The sequence below is a fragment of the Cupressus sempervirens genome, chromosome 2 (genome assembly GCF_028749045.1).
Source record: "Cupressus sempervirens isolate cs-2001-9-10 chromosome 2, ASM2874904v1, whole genome shotgun sequence".
Taxonomy (NCBI): domain Eukaryota; kingdom Viridiplantae; phylum Streptophyta; class Pinopsida; order Cupressales; family Cupressaceae; genus Cupressus; species Cupressus sempervirens.
Window position 1 is genome coordinate 675,897,956 of NC_143119.1, and position 10,652 is coordinate 675,908,607.

The window sequence follows — 10,652 nt, forward strand, 5'->3', positions numbered from 1 at the left end:
ATGATAATAATTTTAATTTAAAGCACTCCAAAAAATGAACCAAGTCAAAAGGCTTTACGGTTTGAAATTTATTGCAATTTTAACTTTCTTGGAGACCCCCTAAGAGCACTTAAAAGTTAGATTTGAGGCACTAAATGGACATGTATGAACCCAAAAGATGGGGGAAGATCTAAGGCCATCCATAGGCATATAGAGCACTTAGAGATCTTTCTAGAAATATAAATGGTTCATTAATTGGAGTCCCAGATCAAAAGTTATGCCTCCCAAAAGTTGGACTACCATTTCTAGATTGTTCTAATTTTACACTCACTTTTGACATAATTTATTAAACCTTCTGTTTTAGTGGTGGACTTCAAATGGCATATTCTAAAATGTATTCCTAACTCTAAACCTAATTGGGGTATATTTAAGAACATTTCAGGCATTGTAAAGGTAGTCTTTGGTGGAATTTGGGAGAAGGTACTGGAGGAGGGTTTTTCTCTAGGGTCAAACAACATTATAAGCCCATAGGGCATGTCTTTGGGTCTATTTCCATTGTACTAAATGTAATAGCTGATTAATTCTAATAATAATATTCCCCTTTTCCTATTGTGTTCATTTTGGTCTTGGATTGTGGCTTCATCGGTTTGGCTATCATATCAAAAGAAATTTTTTTTGACAATGTCAATGAGGAAGAACTTAGTTTAATACCAAAGAGGGAGAGTTTGCTATTAGAAGAAGATGTTGAAGGCAGATTTTTAGTGATAGAGGAAGGAACTAAAGGTGGAGGGATTTCTCAAGGATAAGAATCAAAATGAAACTAAGAATACGTTCCTTACTTTATTTTTTCTATGAAAACTTCATTATATTATGACATGTTGTGTTTCCATCAATGCTAAAGAGGGAGATTGTTGGAAATAATTGATTAATTATGTATTGTCTTTGATGTTACAAAAAATTTCATATCATTACCAGTCAATGTATGTCAAGCTCACTCTAGGATTGAAGATAATTTCCTATGTCTATCGAACATTCCAGAGTGTGTCTAGTTTAGAAGATAGTGTCTACCAAGTTCACTCAAGAGATAAAGTAAATTTTGTAGAAGTTGAGTGTTTTTATTAAGAAAAATAGGTTTTATAGGGACCCTGAAACCCAATAGTTCTTACATAACATAGAGAAGCAAGTTTAAAATGCCTAGCATTAGAAACATGGCCAATGAAAAGGCCAAAACAAAAAAAAGGCTAAAACTCGATAAGGAAAAACCAACAGGCCAATAGAAAGGCCAGAACAAAAGATACGCTAAAACCTGACAAGAAAAAACCAACAAAAATAGCAGCAGCTACATATGAAACTTATATATTTTGTACTTACTCCTCCATCCTCCAAGTTTTCTTTTTCCTTCTCATGACTCTGGTCTAGGTGGCTATGAGTTATGTCCATTATGGAGCCTTCTTCCATCATGTCTTCTTCATTGTCCTTTTCATCCTCCTTCATAACAAGCCCCCTGGATTTCAGCTTCTCACTAAGATTGATAATGTTTTCATTAAGGGATTAAAGGATACTGAGCATCTGGTTAGCCATACTAAAATTGAAGTTCTCCATATTTTTCATCCTATCTTTAGCCAACTTTATTCAATCTCCCAGATTGGCATGGTTCCTTTGCTCATTCTTCTTCACCTGGCTTAATTTCCATCTGCCCTAGTCTATCTTTAACTTCCTCTACCTTGTGAAAAAGAAATTTTATGATCAAAATTTGTTGACTATGCTATTTTTGGCATTATTGAGAAATTTCATGCCCACCTCCCTTGCATTGTCAGTTATGGCCACCAACACCATATCAATGAGTTCATCCAGTTGGATTTTCCCCTCTTTTTCTTCAAGGATTTGAGGGTTCATAACTTTACAAACTATCCCCATTTTGGACGTTCTGGCATTGAAATTCTTCCATGTCACTCACCTATCTCTGATTTCCACCACACCACTTATGTTGCCATCCTCTATTTTCTCATTTTGTTCCTATGGGGACTTGGGAGGTGGGGGAGAAGCAGAAAGCACTAGCCCTCTAACATTTTTCCCCTTTAGTGGCATGTCCTCCTCCCTTATCTTCCTCACTCGATTAATTAAGGAAATGTTGGATGGAACCAACGTTAACCAAGCTCACTTGGTTACCATAGGAACTTTGTGAATATGCAATGTTAACTGAGTTCACTTGGTTAACATAGGAAAATTGCTTCTAAGTTAGTATCTATCGAGCAGGGTCAGCTAACAAAGGCTTTTCTTGTTTTGGCATACAAAGTTAAATAGTTTTGTTTGTTGGTTCTAGTCAAGTGAGGAGATGAATATTAATTATTCTACATGATATTCTAGCCAACTTGACAATGTATAAGATATAAATATAAGGTCAAATTGAGGATTGAATATGTGGAATAGAATTGAAGATTTGATGATGCTTAGAGGAAGAGAATTAGAAGGATAAGAAAAATATCCTTGTTGAGATGCAAAGATACATTCAATTAGTAAGGATCAAGTATACAAGCAAAAATTGAGATCTATAATCAGCAATTCAGTTGCATCAAAACTTAGGTCATCTCATTATTACTTTCTAACCATTTTAGCAATGATCTAAATCTATCAATAGAGTTGGCTTAATAGATATCTATAAATGCTCTAACAAGGTGGAATTTATATTGAATTTTCTAAAGACCTCTAACAAGGCCACTCCTAAGAGGGTGATTAGTTCTTCTAACATGATCACACCTAACGGTGTATTTTTGTAACCTTTAATAGGGTTGGTTCCTAACAAGGCTCACTTTAAAAGAGTCAAAATTAGTAATTAGTTTCAATTGGTGGTTTTTCCTAAATTGGGTTTCCACATTAAATCCTAGTGTCAATTGTGTTCATGTTATTTCTTTTATGTGTTTGCAACTAAGTTAAATTAAGATCAATCAAAGATAATATCTTAAGATTTTCATGATAAGTATTTGCTGAGTTATCTCATTGTTTACCAAGCTTCAACATTTGTTAGTGTAAATCGAGTGCCTATGTATTTGTCAATTTTCAATAGAGTTCTATTTATACTAAGTTTTGTATTTATACTAAGTTTTGATTTGTATTGACATTTAAGGGATCTGGGTTATATTTTTGTGATAACTGGTTCACCCCTCCCCTCTCAGTTACTCCTCTTAAATTTCCAACACAAATAAGATACCTTTTGAATGCTATTATGATCATACACCAAATGTAAGATATTCCAAAATCTATGGAAGTGGGTGGTATATTCATGAGAATGCAAATAATGGTAAATTTTATTTTAAAGGAGATGAAGGTATATTTCTTAGCTATGCATCTAAGAGAAAAACTTATAAATGTTTTAAAAAAGCTAATAATAAGATAATTAAAATTGTAAATGTAAGGATGTTGGAAACTAAAATTACAATAATTGTTATATTGTCATTGATGTCAAGCCTTACTACTAAGATATTTGCTAATAGTGTAGAGTACCATATTAGTTGATTAATGAAGAGGATTTGAAAAGAGAAGATAATAAGGTGAACTAGTAGAGTTGTTAAGTAAAGAGGAGTAATAATGTTGGAATAACAATGGGCGCTTGATCAGTTAGTCTTTGAAAAGATAATATGTTGTTTGATCAGTGCATGAAGTATGGAAGAGATGACCAAAACATAAGTATGACCTAGTAAACTATGGTCAATGAAGAAGTTGAAGAAAAAGATTAAGGAACTTAAGAGATAGCCGAGTGATAGTTATGGTGACCAAGTTGAAGAGAATACTATAGAAGTAATTGAGTCTAGTGAAGATTGAGTGAGATAGAATAGTAGAGATCAAGCTACCTAGTTTTGATTGAGATGAAGAACATAGTGATGACTGATTGTTAGAAAAATTAACAATTTGTGAAAGAATCAAGTTTTGAGGTCAACGTAGTTAAATTTTTTAATTGGTCAAAATGTGTAAAAGATTAGGATTGATGAGCTAGCATATTTAATGCATAAATTGAGTTTCTTAAGATATCTTTAAGGTGAGGATTTAAGGAGAAGTTTTAAGAAAGGAGAAGGACAAAATGATGGACATATTCAATGAATCTACTCAAACCCTAAGATCTATAGTGATGTTTAAGTGACAAAAGATTAAAGCTACCTATGTAAGCAGGGACAAGAGATGTTTTAATATTTGTTTCATTATTGATTGGAAAATTTAATGAAGAACCTATAAAGAATAGAGTAATGGAGGAAAAGTGAGAAGATTGGTGAACTTTGATTGCTTGAAGGGTTTCCAAGTAGATTAGAGATGGATTATATGATGAAGTCTAGTCAATAAACCAGCTATGAGCCAAATGGAGATCTAAATTTGTAAAGTGAGTTGTATTTTTTCATAAACGTAACTACTAATTTCTAACCATGGTGGTAGTAAAATCCTAAAATCAAGGTTGACCTAATAGTCATATTCTAAATCCTTCAATCAAGGTGACATTCTAATGGAATAATCTAAAGATGTCTAACTAGATACTCATAATAGGGTGATTAAATCATTTAAAAAGATTGCACCTAATAGTGTATTTTGTAACCTTTAACATGGTTGGCTCTTAACTAAGCTCACTTCATAAGAGTGAAAGGTGGTAGCATGTTACTTGGTGGTTTTTTCCAAATAATGTTTCTACATTAAATCCTTGTGTTAGACATGTGTGAATGCTATTTTCACGATGCATGTTATTCACTATTTTATATTTTTGTTATTCAACATGTACTAAATAGAGAGTTGGTGATGAATGAATAAGTTAAGTTATTGAGGAGTTATTATGTTGGTATTGTGGATTCATGAGTTTGAATAAGTTCTTTGAAGCGTTAAAAAGTTGAATTGATACATCTGTACCTTAGGATAACTAATTCAACCCCCAAAGTTAGTTATTCTATCTTCTATCATTCTAATGATTGGTATTAGAGCTTTGGTGCTTGTAAGGAAAGTTTGAAGGAACTTAGGATAAATATCAAAATGTAAAAGAGAGAGGTACCTAAGTTGATTAAAGAGAACTTCCTAGCATGACAATGCTTGATGAGATTACATCTATCTAGAGTTGGAGATTATGCATTGTACTACTTGGACGATGAATATATTGAATTGCCTAGAGCCATGACTATTGAAAAAATCAAGGACAAGAAGGAGCACAATAAAATGATGATAGATCTAGATTATTCCCTAAGTTTTATTAAGTTTGATGATGTGAAGGATTGTAGTGCAAAAATCCATGCAAGAGAAAAAAAATGTGTTTAAGGGCTAAAGAAAAAATTTTAAGAGGAAAATTTGATGACATGAGAATGCTTGATGAAAATGTGGGATAAGTTGGCAAAAATCCATGTAGGAGACAAAAATGTGTTAAGGGCTAAAGCAAAAATTTTAAGAGGAAAACTTGATGACATGAGAATGAAAGAAGGAGAAATTGTTGCATAGTATTGTGGCCAAATCAATGAGGTTGTGAATGAAATTAGAGGGGATAGAGCATAAATATCTGATGAGACTATGATAAGAAAGGTATTGAGTAATTGGCTTCATATCTATATGCAATTAGAGTGTCTACAATTCAAGAATTGAGATGTACATTTAGTAATGATCTAACCTTGGATAGTCTAATTGGTAGACTTGCTACATTTGAATTATCAATTTTTAATAACTATACACCTTCTAGAGTTGAATGTGCTTTTAAGTATCAACTAACCATTGATGGATTCAAAAAAAAGAAAAAGAGTAAGCCTTTAGATAGTGACAGTGAATTGGATAATGATCTTGATGACCTAGAAGCATTATTGGAAAGAAGGAAACCAAGAGGAAAATGAAAATACAAAGGTAAACTTTCTATAATTTATTTTACATGTAACAAAGTTGGTCCTATTGTTGCAAGGTGTCTTGATAGAGATGAGAAGGAGGAAAGGAAAGACAAAAAAGTCAATGAAGGAGAGTTAACTGAGACAACTAAGGTAACAGAGACTACTAAGGAAAAGGTAATAAGACTTGTTACATTATTGAAGAAGATGGTTCTAATAGTGATTTTGATGAACATGATGAATAAATTATTTATGTTGCAATGAAAGATGAATTTGATGAAGATGAAGAACTTGAGAAAACTTCTTTAATCTCATATGTGAGTAAGAATGGTAAATTGATAATTGATAGTGCTTTCTCACATCATATGATTGGTGATACAAGTAACTTTGAAAGGCTAGAACATTATAATGGTAGTTGTGTTAAGTTTGGAAATGATGCACCCTATTATGTGAAAGGTAAAGGATCAATTATTTTGAATGACAAGATGAGATGTGGCAATGCATATTGGGTTGATGGATTGAAATATAATCTATTGAGTGTGGCACTGTTGAACAGTTCAAGCTATTGAGTTGAATTCCAAAACAAGAAGGCAAAGATCTATGATGCTATTAGTGAACTAATTGGAAATGGAGAGAAAACAAGAGGTAACATGTTCTATCTAGACTTGTGTGAAAATGCATGCCCATTTGTACAATTTGAAGATGTTTAGTTATGCCATAAGAGGTTGTGTCATGTGAACTTTGATAATTTGGTAAGTATTAGTAAGATGGAAAGAGTAAAATGATTACCAAGATTGAGAAAACCTTATAAACTGATGTGCAAAAAATGTCAAATGGGAAAAATGACAAAGTCTAGTTTCAAGAGAAAGACCTATTCTTCTGATGATATTTTGGATTTGGTTCATATTAATTTATGTGTTCCTATTGGAGTGCAAAGCTATTATGGTGGCAAATATTTTATTCTATTTGTTAATGATTTCTCTAGAATGATGACTATGATGTTTCTCAAAGAAAAATATGATGCTTTTCAAATGTTTAAGTGGTATTTGGCTCCAGTTGAGAACATGTATGAGTTTGAAGTGCTTAAGATTAGATAGAGGAGGTGAATTCATATCTAAGGAATTCAATATATTCTGCAATAACAATGAGTGCACCAAGGACTCCACCACAAAATAGAATAGTTGAAAGAAGGAATAGATAAATCATGGATTTTTTAGGAACACTAATTATGGAGAAGAATATCTCACAAAAGTATTGGAGAGAATCTGTAAATATTGTTTTTTATACACTAAATCGAGTTCTAGTCAAGATAGGTACAAATAAAACCCCTTCTAAACCATGGAATAGTTAAGCACCTAATGTCAAATATTTGAATTTTTTTGGAAGAAAGTGTTATATATTGAAAAATGAAAGGAAAAGAAAATGATGCAAAGAGTGATGAAGGTATATTCCTAGGATATTCCACTAAAAGAAAGGCATACAAGTGTTTGAATTCTAAGACTAACAAAATTATGGAGAGGGAAAGTGTGAGAATTGATGAATTTGTAGAGAATAATGAAGAGAAATGCAAGAAAGAACCTGAAGATTATAGAAAAATATTCTACATCTATGAAGGTGAACCAAGTACATTACCTAAACCAAAAGAAGGAGATTCTCAAGCATCAATAGAAAAGTTCTACCAAGCCTTAGCATGTTGTCGAGCATCAAGCTATAGGAGTCAAGTCACATAGAGAGGAGACCAAATACCAAACAAAGAAAGTTGAGTTACAAAAGGAGATATTTGCAGAAGTTGAGCAAGTTGGACCAAGTGAACTACGACAAGGGGAAAAAAGACTTGAACCTATCTTGGAAAATATGTGAGAAGACACCACACACCAAATTAAATCATTGGAGACAAAGATTCAAGAGTCATGACAAGAAACAAATCAAATAATGATACATGTTTATTGATGGGGACACAACCCAACAACCAGAATAGACACAATAGAAAGGGAAATTATATTAACTGAGAAAATAAGCTGGTACAAACAGTGCAGAGAAAATAAACTCAAAACATGCCCTGCGGGCTTACAATAGCATAAATCTGGGGAATATTTCTCCTTTTAGCACCTCCTCTCAAGCTCCAATCCGAACTACCTTTTACAATGCCAGAAATCTCCTTAAATAGACCCCGAAGGGTTAAGGACTAGGAGTACATTCTAGAAAGTGCTAGTAGGCATCCACCGACAAAATAGAAGGTTCCAGAAGCTGCGTTAGAAGTCGGTGCAATTCTAGAAGAATCCAGAAACGGTAGCCGAACTTTCGAGAGGCATAACTTTTGAACCGTAACTCCGATTGACGAACCGTTTACATTTTTGGAAAGCTCTCGAAGCACTCTATAGCCCTATGGACAAGCTTTTCTCATCCCCCATTTTTTGACCCTTTTCCAGGTCATTTAATGCCCCAAACCTGACTTTGAAGCATTCTTAGGGGGTCTCCAAAACCCAAAAAACTGCAATAACTTTCAAACCGTGGGGCCTTTTGACCTGATTCTTTTTTTGGAATGCTCTAAATATCGATTACATTCATCTGGCCAAGTCACACCTTCTAGGTCACCAAAATGATGGTCAAATTGCATGCTCCTATTTTTTTAGGATTTTTAAATGCACTGATAGTTGAACTATGAGAGTTGGAACCTTTATTTGAGCCAAATGGGTATCCAAAAATGCAAAGACATAAAATAGAAACTAAGTCTAAGTACATTTTTTTGGCTGACACAGGATTGCCCTTATACCTCTGGATACTCCTGCATCAGACACCCAGGGTAGATTGAAAAGTGACCCTGTCACTTTATGGATGGTAGAGGAAATCCCAAATGGGAAACCTCAGCTGCTGAAATCCAAGTTGAGTCTTTGATTGGTCGTCCTTTCCATTTGACCAAATACTCTTCATACTGCCTGTTTCTGGTACTCCTACCCACACGATGATCTAGAATGTCTTCTATCTCCTCCTTCTTAGAAGCGGGAATTGGACATGGATCTAAAACCAGCTCCTCATCAGTACCATCATCATGATACTCTGTCAAATCTACAATGTTGAAAATGGGAGAAATGTGAATACCATCTGGCAGCTCAACCTCATATGCATTTCCTAAGTTATGTTTCTTCAAAATTTTGCAGGGAATAAATTTCTTCATTTTCAGCTTGTTGTAAGTACCAACTGGAAATCTTTCTTTTCGTAAGTGCACCATGACTAGATCCCCTACTTGGAATTTCTTATGTATTCTCCTTGCATCAGCCCTAGCTTTATACTCTTGATTCATCTTGATAATGTGTGCTTGAACCTCCTCATGTAGACGCTTGATGTGTTCAGCAAATTCCTCAGCTTCAGCACTTGTTCTCTCCCCTTGTTCTATCTTCCTCAATTCTGGTGCAGTCCTTGGGCTATTCCCATATACAATTTGAAATGGTGATTTTCCAGTACTCCTATTTACAGAGTTATTATAAGCAAACTCTGCCTGTGGTAGAATCAAATCCCATCCCTTGGGCTTATCCCCAACTAAACATCTCAGCAAATTGCCCAAACTTCTATTTACCACTTCTGTTTGGCCATCAGTCTATGGGTGATGGGTGGAACTGAATTTCAAGTCTGTTCTCAACTTCTTCCACAATGTCCTCCAGAAATACCCCACAAATTTAGTATCTCGGTCAGAAACTATACTTCTTGGAAGACCATGTAGTCTTACCACCTCTTTGAAAAACAAGTCTGCAATATGGACAGCATCATGAGTTTTGTGGCATGGAATGAAATGTGCCATTTTGGAGAACCTATCAACCACCACGAATACTGAGTCATTACCCCTTTGGGTCCTTGGCAATCCAAGAACAAAATCCATACTTATGTCCTCCCATGGCCTTGATGGAACAGGCAATGGCTGATATAGGCCAGTATTTTGACTAAACCCCTTGGCCACTTGACAAACCTGGCAACTCTGTACAAACTTCTTCACATCCTGTGTAATTTGAGGCCAAAAATAATGTTCTCTAAGAATGGCAATGGTCTTATCCCGACCAAAATGTCCTGCCATCCCTCCACTGTGTTTCTCCTTAATCAGATTTTCCCTCATGGAACTCCTTGGAATGCACAATTGACTACCTTTGAACAACATGCCATCCTGAATCAAATAGTCTAACCACTTGGTTCTATCTACAGCAACAGGTTCTTTACAAGCTTTCCATGCTTCAGCAAAATCAGGATCCTCAAGGTACAAATTCTTGAGTTCATCAAACCTAACTACTTCAACCTGCATTGTTGTAAGCAACAATTGTCTCCTACTTAATGCATCTGCAACCCTGTTAGATTTTCCACTTCTATGCTTTAACACAAATGTATAACTCTGCAAGAATTCTACCCACTTCATATGCCTTTGATTCAATTTACCTTGGCTATTTAGGTACTTCTTGGCTTAATATAGCCCCAATAGCGCTACCACTAGCATCACAATCCACCTGGAATACTTTTCTAAAATCTAGAAGTGCCAACACAGGCTGTTCAGTCACCTTCTTCTTTAGCAATTCAAAACTTCTCGCGGCTGCTGCAGTCCATTTGAACTCTTTTCTATCCCCTCTTATTGTATCAGTTAGAGGTGCACATATGCCACTGAAATTCTTAATAAACTTTCTGTAAAAACTAACCAGACCATGAAATGATCTTACCTCAGTAGCAGACCTTGGAGTAGGCCATTCCAAGATGGCTTTTACCTTCTCTGGATCCATTTTGAGACCTTCAGGTGATATAACAAATCCCAAATAGACTAACTCCCTTTTTGCAAAGACACACTTCTTTAGATTAATTAACAGTTTC